The sequence below is a fragment of the Helianthus annuus genome, chromosome 16 (genome assembly GCF_002127325.2).
Source record: "Helianthus annuus cultivar XRQ/B chromosome 16, HanXRQr2.0-SUNRISE, whole genome shotgun sequence".
NCBI lineage: Eukaryota > Viridiplantae > Streptophyta > Magnoliopsida > Asterales > Asteraceae > Helianthus > Helianthus annuus.
Genome location: NC_035448.2, coordinates 178539586 through 178557356, shown reverse-complemented (window position 1 = coordinate 178557356; position 17771 = coordinate 178539586). Strand labels below are relative to the sequence as shown.

At 32.4% G+C, this 17771-nt stretch overlaps 1 long non-coding RNA gene and 1 pseudogene across 3 annotated transcripts; one reads left to right on the top strand and one right to left on the bottom strand.

Moving 5' to 3' along the window:
• Positions 1-796: 796 nt before the first annotated feature.
• LOC110918041 lies at positions 797-17771 on the top strand (annotated as a pseudogene).
• LOC110918043 lies at positions 4422-11376 on the bottom strand. Of its 3 annotated transcripts, none has more exons than XR_004883082.1 (3): positions 11289-11376; positions 10019-10102; positions 4422-4627 (listed from the first exon to the last, which is right to left on the bottom strand). It is a non-coding gene; the product is annotated as an uncharacterized LOC110918043 (long non-coding RNA). The 3 variants fall into 3 exon arrangements; XR_002581040.2 differs by lacking the exon at positions 4422-4627 and adding an exon at positions 8516-8707; XR_002581042.2 differs by lacking the exon at positions 4422-4627 and adding an exon at positions 8516-8707 and having other exon boundaries at positions 10019-10107; positions 11289-11366.

Genomic DNA, 17771 nt, shown 5'->3' with positions numbered 1-17771 from the left:
GGGCAAAGGGGGAAAACCACCCCATGTTGTTCAGGGCTGCCAAATTTCAATCTTTTGCAGTGAGTTATCATCGTTCCAGGAGACCAGAGCGGACTAGAGAGCCAAACATGTTGCCCCTCCACAACCAGTGATGGACCCATAAATTATTTGTTGAGGGTGTGGGTGAGTGGTTCAAGCATATTTTCAAGGGGTGCGATCAGATTTTTTGCCAAATAAATACACTAATTTTTTTTCAAGGGATGTGTCTGCCAACCCAGACAAACACTTAGGTCCGCCAATTATTCAGGAAGTCTGAAATGTGAAGGGAGTTGAAAGACAGACCCCCACCATTGTTAGGATTGTTAAAATTTTAGTCAAGCTAAAATTAAGGTTTAATTAAATTTGTAGTTTTACTTAAACTAATTAAAGGGCTAATATGAAATTTAGCCTTTTTTTTTTCTTTGGACGACACTAGCCCAAACGAGAAGACCCAGGATCGAATCCCACACTTGACCGGTTGGTTTGACCGGGAGTTCCAAACGGGGACTGACCCCCCCCCCCCACCCCACAATCCTGTGCGGGCCACAGACCGGGATCGAACCCGAGCCTATGGGGAAAACCCTCACACCTCCGTCCAGCTGGGCTGGACATCATTGGCATGAAATTTAGCCTAACTTTCTTAAACTAATTAAAGGGCTAATTTAATTTGTAGTTTTACTTTTCAAACACGGACGTGTCTAAATCACAAAAAAATAGGTTTCCACAAGCTAGTTTGTCCTTATTCATCATCTTCTCTCTCTCTTAACTATATATGTGTCTCTTCTCCATTGAAGAAAGAGCACGGCTGCATTTTATTATTTTCATGATGTATCCGGTATGTACTTCTAGAGACTCGATCTTCAAACATTCTTTTGCTTTCATGTTAGTTGTTGTTGAGTTACTCTTTTAATAATAGATCTTGTTGAGCTCGTCTGGATTTAGTTGTTTAGACGTCCATCCAGGTATATACTTGTATTATAATTTCCAGCATTGCTTTGTTATCTTTGTAGTGTATCATGATAATAAAAAAAAAAAAAATAAAGCAATTCCTTCAGACTTTATTGTTAATTTCTTGCGAGGTTAATTACAGGCCGCAGGACTTTTGTGACCAGTGATCAAATTTGTGGTAGATACAATAAACCACTAACAACAAAACATGAGCATAAATTTAAGTGTAAGGTACGTATACCATCATATCCTAGTTTTTATTTATTACTTTGAAATTATTTTTAGTTAGGATATTTTATATATACAACTGTATTCCTATGATCTTAGACTATGTATTTAGATAATTGATTTTCTGCTTCACCTAAAATTTCCTGTTAATATAACTTAATACTTAACTATTCACATAGATGACGACACCTGGTGGTTTAGTGGTATAATGTTTGGGTTCTAGAAAAATCGTGGGGTTAAATCATTCCCTTAATTTTCTATAAAACTTTCTCCTCCATTAAAGAGACTTCAATGTAATAAATTGTAGTTGTTCTAATATGAATCCTCTTAGCCTGTTACATGTGACGCAAGTTCAACTTACATTTACCACCAGTGTTGTTGGTTTTTCTTACTTGGGCGTTTTCTTTTAGACAATTTGAATATTGGATTTTGAGTTGGTTTGATACGTGCTTGCGAAATTAAAAAAAATGGGGTTATCAAATATAAAATAAAATAATGGGTTAAAACTAGCCCACAAGAATTTGTATTTTTGCTTTATCTAGGATCTGATTCTGTATAAGGTAGAGGCAAGTTATTTTGGCTCTGTTGTATGTTTTAAAATAATTATTTTGTTTTATATAAATTTTCATGAGTTCTTTTATCTGTCTTATATAGAACAACCTAATATTCTTTTTATGTCCTATTCGGTCATAAAATATTAATTTTATATCCTCTTTTGAGATACGACCATTATTTAAAAAATACATTATATTTATATGTTAATATAGCATTTTATACAAACTAGTATTAAGCACCTCCGCGTTGCGGCAGGGGCAAGCACTAATACCACACTACTATCAGCGACAACCGACACTGAAGTTGCGGTGTTAATGCGAAGAAATTAAACCGACACGTAAAACATAAAATAAAATAACTAAGTTGATCTAGGACTCGCGCGTTACAATGAACCAATGTCTATTTTTCTCGTTTGACAGGTTCATCGTAATCTATATATAATATACTAGGTTATAATCCCGTGTATTACACGTGTTGAATAAATGAATTTTATATACCAAATAATAAAACATTATCATTTTAAAAGCCTTCTTTATTGCACGGGTTGAAGAAATGTAATTTTATATATTAAATAATAAAATAAGTTATATCTATAAGAACCATATGTATTGTACGGGTTGAATAAATGTAATATTATCTACCAAATAATAAAAAAATTATATCTTTTAAACCATTGTATTACACGGGTTGAATAAATGTAACATTGTTTACCAAATAATAAAAAAAATTATATGTTTAAAAACTTCTGTGTATTACATGAGTTGAATAAATATGATTTTATATACCAAATAATTAAAAAATATATTTAAAAAAACTAACTGATTTTTTTTATATTTAAAGTAGGATAAGATTGAATATTAATCTGAACTAACGGATTTTTTTTGTATTTAAAGTAGGATAAGATTGAATATTAATATTTATTTATTTAGTTAATATAAGATTGAAAAATCATATAATCGAATAGGTTGGAGGTTGTATTATGATAAATCGGTTAACCGTACTGAATGATAAAGATAATAGTGATTATTGAACAAATTAATTAATCGAATTTAACAGAAACATTTGTGATGTTAGGCGGATTTTTTTTTAATTATTTGAAAGTTAATATCAACTTTGGAATTCGTATGAATTCTTATTAGATTTGATTAAATATTATTGATAATAAAAAATTGTATTAGATTAGATTTTAGATTTGCTTAAATTAATATTATTAATAATAAGAATTTTAATAAAAATTGGTGAAATCTGTTAAAATTATCCATGGAGCTAAAATGGTTATTAAATTATATATACGTAAAGCATCTAGTTCGTATTAATTTAAATTAGATATTATTATTTTTAGTATTATTAATAATTTTAATCAATTAAATGAGAGAATGACAAGTGTCTCAAAACAGGTTTCTTTTATTATATAGTATAGATATCATTACCACTATACAAACCATAATACATACAATAGACCATGTGTAGTGAAAGGGGAAGATAATGCCCCCACCCTAGGGCATTTTACGCCATGTGGCGGTCTAGTCAGCAAAGGGACATTATTGGGCGTTTTCTAAAATGGGTGTAGTGGGGATGGGGCATTATTGGGCATTATTGGGGCATTAAATAAAATAAAGAAAAAACACCTAAAAAATCTTATTGGATAACAAAAAGGGAGATGAAAGATGATTGGACAAGGAGAAGGGGGCAAGGCGTTTTATATAAAACGCCAAATTCATTTTTTTTCAAAAAAAAAAGCCAAACAACGCCCTATGTAATGGAAGGGGGCGTTTTTGGGCGTTATTTTTGAATTTTTTTGTAAAAAAAACGCCCCACTACACATGGTCTTACAACAACCATTGCATCAATATGTTGCAAATTATATTTATACAAGATTTTGGCTAAATTAATTAGATTATTATAAATAATAATAATTTACAAATAAAACAACACAACTTTGAATGGATCAAACCGATTGAATATGGTAAGATAATGAAACCATTATTTGATTAGGGTACAACCACTTAAGCACAATTTACAACCATACATGCATACAAAATAGATTGAATTTGGTAAGGTAATGAAATCATTATTATTTGCTTAAGGTACAACCACTTAAGCACAACTTACAACCTATATTTGATTAAGTTACAACCATTTAAACACAACTTACAACCAAAGATGCACACAAATATTTCAAATTAATAGTATATAAATATCTAATTTTATTTACCTTCTAATAAAAGATTCCAATTAATATCAGGCCACAATATCTAATTTATTTTATCAATATTACTATTAATATTAATATATTAACTAATCCAATTAAAAGATATTAATATATAGATGAATAAAATTTTAGATAAAATCAATCCAAATTTTCCAATTTTTTCCGTATTAATATTTTCAGTAGAATCCAAACTAATCCAATTTTTTATATTAATTCTATCCTTTAATTTATTAATAACTCGGTTAGAACCATGTGTATTACACGCGTTGAATAAATATAATTTTATATATTAAATAATAAGACTATATATCTTTAAAAGTCTTATTTATCACACGGATTGAATAAATATAATTTTACATATTAAATAATAAAAGAAACATTAAGAACCATGTGTATTGTACGTGTTGAATAAATTGTAAGACCATATTCACGGATTGACCCAAAACGACGCATCGGAAAATGAACCGTAAAATTTCTTTCTTTTAACTACTCTAACATACTTAAATACCGTTCAGGTCAACCCTTTTAACATAAATACATCATTCATCATTTATTTAATGTAACTATGTTAACAAATGATTACAAACAACGTGACCGCTTTCCCGTACAATCCATGATCTTCAACTTGATCCTCATTCACATGTCCATCATGAATATCTGATTGACCTGCGGTCACCATATATAACCAACACGTTAGTACATGGTAACATCATATATAATTTAATACATATACTTAAAAGGCTATATCACATTCTAACTATGTAAGGTATTATAGTAGACTATATTAGTGACACTATATACATTTCATACTCACGATGCAATAAGCATACAACCACATGATCATCTAGTTATATGCACATACCAAACATATTCAATTCCGTTCGTTCTAGTAACATAATTCTACAACTAACACCATGACCTATGCTTAACAACCCAATATCATTCTAACTTCTTCCTGTTCTAATGATCTCATATGCTTCACATATAGAGTACTTTTACTTATCAATTTTGATTAAGCAATTATTCAAACATGTATTAAACATCATACCACTCCAACATAGAGTACAATATTCTAATACATACTTTTACCAAATAACATGGCCAACCAAATCCTACATGAATTCCATCTATAAATAGATTTTTCATGTTTATTTATCATCAAATACAACATATCCCCATATTATACGATTTCATCAATTACTTGCATACCATTTCATCTATTAATCTCACCTAGGCATTTCATCAAACACTTGGTGTGCATGCCATAATTTATGCATAATGTACAAGTGTTTCATGCTTTACTTCCTACTTCATGTTTTCATTCATCAATTAACACAAAAACATCAAAAAATTCATATCACATTCAATCTACCTAACAAGAACGCATTACATTCAACATAGCACAACAAGATTTGAACAAGGATTGGACATGGGTGACACACCCATGTCGCCATCTTCACCACTAGAAGTGGGTTTCACCTCCAAACATCAAATTACCCCAAACCACGCATAATCCATGTCATATATGATGATTCTAACACATATTCATACTCAATTTCATACAATTTCGCGATTTCTAACATAACCCACTTCGTGCATAATCACCAATCTGAATTTTAAGACATACCTTATGATCCCCTTGTGAAGGTGATTATTAATCCACGTTCGGTTGTGAATTTAAGCCTTGATTCACCCTTCAATTTGATGGTTATAGTTGAGTTAGGGTTTTGGCTCTTTGGAGCTCCTGAACGTTCAAGAACACACATGAAGTGTGTGTTTATGTGTGGTGATATTTCATTTTAATAACCCAACTTCCATCTTGTTCCATTTAGCCCCTCATGTTTGTTACTTAACATAATTTGCATTACTTTCGTCATTTAATACTTTTAACCACACACTTAACTAGGTTAAATAGCCTAGTTATTTATTTTATGCTAAGTCATATAGGAACATACGACAAATATAAACATTCGAGATTTGGGGTGTTACAAGTCTACCCCCCTTAAATGAGGTTTCGTCCCCGAAACCTTTCTCATTTCCATTAACACTAATTACCTTTCCCTTCCGCCCCATCAACACGACTATGAGCCCATCTAATGACGACATTCTATCATCAAGGACCCGTCCCAGAGTTCTTATTAGTGTCACTTTCTCTAGCTGACGCTAGTTTCTAACTCACTTCATAGCTAGTGGTTTATTCATCATTCCAATACTCGTATATCACGCATAATATACCATTTTGTTTGAAACAATTCTAACATCCCATTAATAACATTCCTATTATTTTCATCGACCATACGATCTAAATTCGTAATTTATACATACACATCTATGTTTAATTTCGACAGGTACATCATAATACTAAGTAACTATCCATTCTCGATTCACAGCTATTCATATAATTGACTTCTTTCTAACAAGTCCATACTTTTCATAATCTACTTTTACATAACATCCTCATTTCCTTGGCCCGTTTGTAGTGGGTCAATATACATACTTCTTCACACTTATTATCGTATCTACATTCGTATGATCCGTTATAACAGATCTAATACCTTCATCCCACCTCTTAGATTATATTCTATACATATATCATATAACATTTAGTTCTTGTTTTGTTATCGCAACAAAACTACTATTTCATAGTCACATATACACACTTAACTCCAAAGTTAACATCATTCTACGTTTCCTATAGTTATTTGTACTATACGTACCCTTATGTTAACTTCAACTCACCTCATTCATTCTACATTACTATTCCTCTCAATTCATGCATTACTTAATTTGCCTAAGCAATCGTATCATGCAAGTTCTTCATACGAGAGTTTAACCAATACCCGAAATTTTCGCTCAAAACTTTTAAGATCTAGTTCTTAATGACATAGTTCTCTTCTTACGTCAACTATTAAAAGTCAAACATTCCATACCCTACCATACCTGTTCCATCATTCATCTTGTAAGCCGCTTTCAATTTACTAATCCATATCTATCCGGTATGAGTTAAAACATTATACTTATCTCGATTTCATTTCATACTTCAGCGGTCCGTAAACCAGAGCGATCCGTTCCTTCACGAGTACTAACCGTACCAGGCCAGCTTTCATTCATCCTTGTAATGGGCTTCCACTCGTGCATAATATTTCACCAATTTGATTGGTTTCATCACATTCAGAATTCTACCATTAACATCTAGAAAACCGGTGGTTAGCACCTTTCATTCAAACATTCATTATACTAGGTGATTACTGACCCATATTCCTTTTACATCTTCCTACATACATGCTATAACACATCCCACATTTCATTCCTTACATACAATTCTTTTATTCTGGTTACTTATTTTGTCGACCTTTGCAGTTTGACTTTTCAAGGTCAAACCGACATTTCTTACTTATCGTAGATGTATTGAGGTACACATTCGTACTTCTTTCCCTTCATGCCTACTTGCAGAGACATTCATTACATCATTTCAGTATTCTTAACAAAACTTACCCTTCTCATTCACACTTAAATTATTGTCCGGGTCGTAGCCCATCGTTCATTATGACTCCTAAGAGTCGATTACTAACACATCTAACACATAACTTGTTCAAAACTTCTTTGTTTCGTCTAAAATTTAGGTTTGCGTGCCAATAATGATTATTCTTTTGTTCATTTGCTTTAGATTTACTTATATGACTCGTTTGATGCAACCATGGTCAAACTATCGACGCATCCTGAGGTGGGTTAATTTAATCCTTTTTATGTTTTAAATCCGTCCCGCGAATTCAAACGTAACATCCATACCCTTCATTCATTCTATGTTTGAATCCGTCTAGCGGTTTCAAACATATCATTCATACCTTTCATTCCTTACATGTGTTGAATCCGTCTCGCAGATTCTAACATATCATTCATACTTTCATTCCTGAAAGTCTTGCATTTCTCTTCACCCTCACGTCCACCTACTACCTAATTCTAACGGACATACCTTTAACAATTATCACGGTCTCACGAACGTCATATGTTTCTTGTGTACTGGCCTGGTACACAATCCACATACTAGTTTCGTGTCTTCGTGTAATCGCCACCTTATGTCCGAAGAATTAAGTTTCGGCACGTGTAACATTTTCAAAACTTCTTTACCATGTCATTATTATATTTAATTTAAAATTTTCTTTCACTTGCTAGATTATACCATTACATGCGCCCACATGTTAAATTTACGTACCTGGGTCAATTTGTCTTATTACATGCCTTGATATCGGTCCTAGACCGCATTCACGGATCATCCTTTCCAAGCAATTATGCTTACCTTACACATAACATACTGTTAGTTTTCTTCAAAATTCAAATACATACTTAAGCACATACTTACCTTTACTTCTACCCTTAGATCTTGATCGAGTCTCGGATTATACGGGTTCCTTATCACAAGAGCACACATGTTTGAGTTCAAGTATTTATCTCCTCATACTTGATTTCACTCAAACCATGGCTCTGATACCAACTTGTAAGACCCTATTCACGGATTGACCCAAAACGACGCAACGGAAAATGAACCGTAAAATTTCTTTCTTTTAACTACTCTAACATACTTAAATATCGTTTAGGTCAACCCTTGTAACATAAATACATCATTCATCATTTATTTAATGTAACTATGTTAACAAATGATTACAAACAACATGACCGCTTTCCCGTACAATCCATGATCTTCAACTTGATCCTCATTCACATGTCTATCATGAATATCTGATTAACCTGCGGTTACCATATATAACCAACACGTTAGTACATGGTAACATCATATATAATTTAATACATATACTTAAAAGGCTATATCACATTCTAACTACGTAAGGTATTCCATTGAAACATCCTCTTAATTTTATTTACTCGTGTCCGACATCAATTCCTCGAGAGTCCAGCGTTCCCATACCTGCACTCCATTTATTTCATTCTCAATAGTAACATGGTTAGGAGTACGTAATCTCAAACATATTGAAAACCCACATTTTCACATATACGTATACCAGTGATCTACAATCATTAGATTACAACACGTGTATACACTTTCATATATCTAAGTACATTCATACGTATCCCATTCATATGCACGTACATACAAGTTCACACTACTTACACACGCTACAGATCCATATCTACATACATACATACATACATATATACAAGTCACATTCACTTATTTGTAAGTTGAGTCTTATCTACAATCATATCAACACAAATCAATGCAATTACAAACAAACATAACCGACTAACTTCCAACAAACACGATGAACATTCCATTAACACGATGAACATTCAGCAACATAATGAACATTCCATTAACACGATGAACATTCAAAAACATAATGAACATTCCATTAACACGATGAACATTCAGCAACATAATGAACATTCCATTAACACGATGAACACTCAGTAACATAATGAACATTCCATTAACACGATGAACATTCAGCAACATAATGAACATTCCATTAACACGGTGGACATTCAGCAACATAATGAACATTCCATTAACACGATGGACATTCAGCAACATAATGAACATTCCATTAACACAATGAACATTCAGCAACATAATGAACATTCAGCAACATAATGAACATTCTATTAACATGATGAAAATTCAGCAACATAATGAACATTCCATTAACACGATGAACATTCAGCAACATAATGAACATTCGATTAACACGATGGTCATTCAGCAACATAATGGACATTCCATTAACACGATGAACATTCAGCAACATAATGAACATTCTATTAACACGATGGACATTCAGCAACATAATGGACATTCCATTAACACGATGAACATTCAGCAACATAATGAACATTCCATTAATACGATGAACATTCAGCAACATAATGAACATTCCATTAACTCGATGAGACTATCATCTTAATTTACATTAAGGATAGACGAAGTTCATATGAACTTACCTTGGTACTTACCTTTACCCGTAAATTCTTACATGGTTCCCTATATATATCATACAAAACTTCATTTATAAATAAGAAGTGATTCTGGAAATCACTTACCTTAAGTGTCCGTATTCGCATCCATTTCCTCGTCTCCTTTTCACCCGTTAGCCTTCCATGCTTCCATCCATCTTGACATGATCCCTATACTTTCATGTCATCGCATTCACATTCTTGTTAGCATACATGATTGTACATATTAACGATCATATCAAATTCATGTTTCACATTTGACTTTCATTAGTCAATTCCAACAAGCATAAGGCATATTTCCACAAGTCAATCTTTTCAAACTCATATAATTCATCACGTCATCACATATAACACATATGGATATAACACGCATCATATGACTTTCTATAATATTAAAATTGTGACAGAAAGTCTAACATTGCTACTTATGCACAGTTGACTTTCATAAAGTCAACGATTTATCATATGAACTTTCGACTTAACCTCATACATCTATGTCATTATAGTAGACTATATTAGTGACACTATATACATTTCATACTCACGATGCAATAAGCATACAACCACATGATCATCTAGTTATATGCACATACCAAACATATTCAATTCCGTTCGTTCTAGTAACATAATTCTACAACTAACACCATGACCTATGCTTAACAACCCAACATCATTCTAACTTCTTCCTATTCTAATGATCTCATATGCTTCACGTATAGAGTACTTTTACTTATCAATTTTGATTAAGCAATTATTCAAACATGTATTAAACATCATACCACGCCAATATAGAGTACAATATTCTAATGCATACTTTTACCAAATAACATGGCCAACCAAATCCTACATGAGATCCATCTAAAAATAGATTTCTCATGTTTATTTATCATCAAATACAACATATCCCCATATTATACGTTTTCATCCATTACTTGCATACCATTTCATCTATTAATCTCACCTAGGCATTTTATCAAACACTTGGTGTGCATGCCACAATTTATGCATAATGTACAAGTGTTTCATGCTTTACTTCCTACTTCATGTTTCAATCATCAATTAACACAAAAATATCAACAAATTCATATCACATTCAATCTACCTAACAAGAACGCATTACATACAACATAGCACAACAAGATTTGAACAAGGATTGGACATGGGTGACACACCCATGTCGCCATCTTCACCACTAGAAGTGGGTTTCACCTCCAAACATCAAACTACCCCAAGCCACGCATAATCCATGTCCTATATGATGATTCTAACACATACTCATACTCAATTTCATACAATCTCGCGATTTCTAACAAAACCCACTTCGTGCATAATCACCAATCTAAATTTTAAGACATACCTTATGATCCCCTTGTAAAGGTGATCATTAATCCATGTTCGGTTGTGAATTTAAACCTTGATTCACCCTTCAATTTGATGGTTATAGTTGAGTTCGGGTTTTGGCTCTTTGGAGCTCCTGAACGTTCAAGAACACACACGAAGTGTGTGTTTGTGTGTGGTGATATTTCATTTTAATAACCCAACTTCCATCTTGTTCCATTTAGCCCCTCGTGTTTGTTACTTAACATAATTTGCACTACTTTCGTCATTTAATACTTTTAACCACACACTTAACTAGGTTAAATAGCCTAGTTATTTATTTCATGCTAAGTCATATAGGAACATACGGCAAATATAAACATTCGGGTTTTGGGGTGTTACATAAATGTAATTTTATATAGCAAATAATAAAAAAATATATATCTTTAAAAACCCCATGGATTACACATGTTGAATAAATGTAGTTTTGTATACCAAATAATAAAACTTATCTTTAAAACCCGTGTATTACAAACACAAGTTGAATAAATGTAATTTTGTATACTAAATAATAAAAAAAAGTTATATTTTTAAAAAACTCGTGTAATACAAGGTTAAATAAATGTAATTTCACATATTAAATAATAAAAATGTTAATAGTTAGGTTTGTTTTTATAAACTAAACTCAATCAAATAATGTCTTTTTTAAAGGTTATAACACCTGACTAAGAAGAGCAGATAGGATATATATAATCACATTTTTGGTATAATACCATGTTTATTATATTAATATAATATCGTTATCAAACTATCAATATAATGTTAAATGTTATATTAATATTAAAGCATGTAAAATATTAATTTACGTAATGTTAATATTAATTTACGTAATGTTATGTTAATATTCTTTTAATTTTGATTAATATATTAGTTACAGTGTGGATATTGTACGTATCCAAGAATATTAAGTTAGGTTTTGATGATTGATAATTTGTTTTATTTAAAAACATCTTATCTTAAGTTAACAATTTAAATTTGAAGATTGACGACTGTCTTAAGGGTCATACAAAAACCTAATTAAACTAAGTAGATAGCGTAAGTAGGGTATCGTATCCACGGGGAATATGTGGTTTGTGTTTTAACTATATTATCTAATTAATTAACCACTAATCTTAATTTGGGGGTTTTAATTGATTTGAAGAAAAACTTTAAACTAATTAAGAGAAAAGATATCATATTTGTAAAACGTAACCTCCTCCAAACTTCAGGTTATAGGTTTCACAAAACTCAGTTTACTCAGTTAATTGGCCACCACATAAACATGATGCTAGAAAGTTGGTTGATTTAAGATGGTAATAAAAAATAGGTCATTGTCATCAGATCTTTTATAGTTTGATTAACTCTATTTACTAGTGTGAGTCAACCTATTCTATGTCACCCAACAAGCTACTAGGTTTTGTCATCAACCGAACAAGTTGTAAAGTAAGAACTCAAAACATATGCAAATAGTTCAAAGAAACCAACACACCAATGCATTCATACAACTTTGTTAAGGTTAAAAACACATCAAACATGAGTATAAACTCAGAAAACCGTCCGCCTCGAGGAAGCTGCAAAGAGCCTAGCCTTGCATCCTGTGTGTGTCAAAAATCCCCGTCAAACTGTATTGCGTCCCAAGCTTAAATCTTGTTCGATCTCTCTCCTCAGTTGCCATCCAAAAGTCTTGTATATATTTTATCACAAACTTGCGAGCCAAGCTTCTGTCACAACAAAAACCCAAAATAATTCACAACTATTGAAATATTGGCCACCAATGGACCCTGACTAACAGAACCCTAATGCCGTTAGTCTCAGGTGCCGGAAAACCGTTTTTGGCCAGAAACAAGGTTTCTAAAGGTCCGATCTAAGGTTACAAAGAGGTTTGAGACAAAAATGTTTAGTTTTCCAGCCAAAAAGTTGAGTTTTCCAGCCAAAGAGAAGTTTTCTGGCGACTTCAATAGTTAGGGCTTTTACTAGAAAAAGGTTTCTAAATGTCCGTAATAAGGTTACAAAGAGGTTTGGGACGAAAATGTTGAGTTTTCCGGCCAAAAATGAGTTTTTCGGCGACCGAAGACTAACTGCGTTTGATTTTGTTAGTCAAGGTCCATTGGAGGCCAATATGTTAATAGTTGAGACTGCTAGTGGTTATTTTTGAAGTGAAGACTTTTGGCGGCTAACGACGAATAGTTGGGATTATTAAAATCTAATATTCCTAAAAAGCTCTAAAAAACATAATTGGACATTATTTGGACCTAAAAATTTGGGCTATAATTATTTAGCCGTAACATTAAAAATACATATAATCTATACCGAGTTTTTGAAAAAAAAAAAACAATATGATATAGTATAAACATTTATAAATTAGTCAAACACTGAGTCAAAATCACATATCTAAAATAATATTTACATTATAACTCATAATGTTTATATTTACACTTCATAATTAAAATACACGAACAAATCATATACTTAATTGAAAAATTCATGATCCATTTACTTTAATATAGAAAACATGCTTACATACAAAAAAATTGATATTGGTCTATTATATTATATTGTAAAGCGTCGGTTAACCGTGACTATATTAATATGCGAGTTAGTTCAGTTATAGTGGTTATGGAACAATGGAAAACCATAACCGACCCAAGAATATCGGTTTTTTGAAAATCATTAACTGACCCATCGGTTTTCTCTTCAGTTGGTTTTTTTTGGTTAATTCGGTATGGGTAGGTTAATTCAGTTTTTTATTCACCCCTACGTACATGTCCATTCCAACCTTTTTGGAGGCCCAAGGCGAAATAAAATTTGAGACCCGGTTTCCTTCTTTGATTATTATAAACGATACTCATTTATTCGTGTTTGAAATCAAGCAAAAATCTAACACAATTATAACACAGAGTACTGTGCTTGTATAAGGAATCAAACGAATGTAAACCAATAACTTTGCACTACTAATAATAGTTGCATATTAAATTTCTTTTAGTTGGAGACCCTAGGCCTAGGCTGGGGTACTTATACTATTGGTCTGGCCCTATCGCGATCATCATGGCTTCTACAATTTAAGAAAAGTGGTTTGTAATAAACAACAACTTTCATTTTATTACATTACCAAACACTAATACAGTGAAACAGATTGGCGCCATGGAAAACAGAGGAGTGGTGGTGGTGAAGCCTAAGCCAAACAAAGGCCTGACTTCCATAGTAGTTGATTGGATGGAGAAGTTTATAGTGAAGCTAATGTATGATTCATCGCAACCTCATCACTGGCTCTCTCATAATTTTGCTCCCGTTCATGAGACTCCTCCTTCGAAACATCTGCCCGTTATCGGTCGCCTACCGGTTAGTTTTTACGCACCTACTATCGGTAATGAGTTTAGTTATATTCTTGATTTATGTTTGCTACAAAAGTTTTGTAATTGATGTACTCATAAACTATTACATTACAATCTTTATGAACTAGTCGAGAAGAAGCTAACACATAGACGAATAAAAATTGGTCTGCAAAACTGTTGTTGTAAGTCATGATTACTATTGTTGCTTAGACCCTCAAAAATGATTATTTTCATGATTTTGTATGTATAGATTTCTTCTAATATGATAAACTTCATTGAGACAGTTATATAGTAATAGTTGAGGTCTTCACTTATAATGATGTTGTTTCTCATGTATATCTCGAATTCTTGTCTTTTGGTGCTAGTATATAATGGAGTTAACTTCAAAAGCTTTGTAAACATTACAGGAGTGTCTGAATGGGGAATTTGTTAGAGTAGGCCCAAATTCAAAGTTTCCTCCTGTGGCTGGATATCACTGGTACAAAACATCTACAATTATTTTATTGTCTTAAAAGGATAAAATTATTTACATTTCATACCCAAAAACACGCGCTTTAGTTATGTCGTTAGACTATATGTTATGTAACCGCTTACCCTATTAGTTATATCTACCAGTACAAGTGTATTTCCGCGGGTCTCTTTTTAAATATGGATCTGAAATGAAAACGCCCCTGTACATGACTGATTAATATCTTAAATCTTACCAAACATTTTTTAAATTTTGTTGCAGGTTTGATGGAGATGGGTATGTGTTATTTGCTCCTTGATCATCTATTTTTTACACTTATATGTTTTGATTGTTCAGTTTCCAATATTTATGACATTATCCAAGATGCAGTATGATCCACGGGTTGCGAATAAAAGATGGAAAGCCATCTTATCTCTCGCGTTATGTAAGAACATCTCGTTTGACCCAAGAAGAATTCTTTGGCGGAGCTAAGTTTATAAAGGTATTCCATTAAACCTGTATCCAAGCATCTTAATTAATGTTTCTCAAATGCATGCACACTATTCTCAGGTTGGAGATCTTAAAGGACCACTTGGATTTTCTATGATCCTTATAGAGATGATTAGATCAAAGCTCAAAGTTATTGATCTTTCATATGGCAATGGGACAGGTAGGCTGGTCAATTATCACCATTTTAGTTATCATGGCTTCTTATGTCTTCATTGTCTTGCATTAAAATTATTTTATTTTCTTCAAGGAAACACAGCTCTCATATATCATTATGGAAAGCTGTTGGCATTATCCGAAGGAGATAAACCATGTACGCACATGCTCGAGAATATGAGTACTTCATGATACATTTTGTTTTATGAAAACTTGTTAACACATTTTATATATTTCAATCAGATGTCATTAAGGTATTGGAGGATGGTGACCTTCAAACTCTTGGATTAATGGATTATGATCAAAGGCTTTCTCACAACTTCACTGCTCACCCGAAGATTGACCCAGTAACGGGTAAAATTTGATCCATTAATAGAACTATTGTTCGATTCTCCAATTTTATATCATTCTTAATGTAGATGTTGTTCTCAGGTGAGATGTTTGCGTTTGGATATTCACGAACACCGCCATATGTCACGTATCGTGTGATTTCAAAAGATGGTGTCATGAATGATCCAGTGCAAATAACAGTTCCAGAATCAATAATGATGCATGACTTTGCGATTACTCAGAATTATGCAATTTTCATGGATCTGCCTTTGTACTTTAGACCAAAAGTATTTTATTATATTTTAAATCTTAGCTATGTGTTATGACTCTATTGGGGTTGTTCTTTTTATAATTAAGGGGTTACTTAGTTAAATTTACAAACGTAAAACATGTATATTTTTGTTGTTTTTAGGAAATGGTGAAGGGTGAAAAGTTTAGTTACGTATTTGATGCAACCAAGAAAGCTAGATTTGGCATACTTCCACGGTATGCAAAGAACGAGCTCCAAATTAAATGGTTTGAACTTCCAACTTGCTTCATATTTCACACTGGTGAGTTTTATTTTTCTCTGTGTTTATTTCATTTTCTGCTGTTATGAGGTATTAACCTCAACCTTTACCAGCCAATGCATGGGAGGAAGGAAATGAAGTTATTTTAATTGCATGTCGGCTTCAAAATCCAAATTTGGATATGGTTCCAAGCTACAATTTCACAAACGAGCTGTAAGTCTCAATAAAGGTTAAGCACAACCATTTAATTAGTAAATCTAAAATTCAAATTTTGCTTTTCAGGTATGAGATGAGGTTCAACATGGAGACTGGTATAGCTTCTCAGAAAAAGCTATCAGAATCCGCGGTTGATTTTCCCAAAGTCAACCAGTTCTACACCGGCAGGTAATAAAACATTATTACAATAACAAATTCAATAGTATGTACTTAAAATAAATAATATATGATTTCAGGAAACAATGATATGTGTATGCAACTAAGCTTGACAACATCGGAAAAGTGACGGCGATTGTGAAATTTGATTTACATGCAGAAACTGAAACTGGAAAGACAAAGATTAAAACCGGAGGAAATATTCAAGGAATCTATGAGCTTGGGCTAGGTATATTTGGTTCAGAGGCCATTTTTGTTCCTAATCAACCTGGACCGGATTCTGAAGAAGATGATGGCTATTTGATCTTCTTTACACATGATGAAAGCAAAAGGTACCTATATATATTCATTATATTTTAGTCATTATCATATTTATGTGATTTTTGTTTGCAGGAAATCATCAGTAACAATAATAGATGCCAAAACAATGTCTCCTAATCCATTTGCAATCGTCCCATTGCCTTATAGGGTTCCATATGGTTTCCATGCCTTCTTTGTCACAGAGGTAAGTGAATTTGATGATTATTATTTTCTTCTTTATATCGTCCCTAAGTTATTACTTGTTTTAATTTTTTGTGATTTTTGAAACAGGAGCAAATTCAAGAACAGTCAAAATTGTGAGTTGTATGAAGTATTCTTGTTTGTTCCTAAGCGTTTATTGGCATATAATGTTAAGCACTGAATTAAACATTACTGTTAGTCCTAAGTATGTAATTATGTGTCACATTAGTATTATTTAGTCCGGCTCACATAAGGTTTTGGCGCCGGTTTATTACCCACCAATACCTGTAAACATTCAACATATGCAAGTTTTATATTTCTAGTGTTAT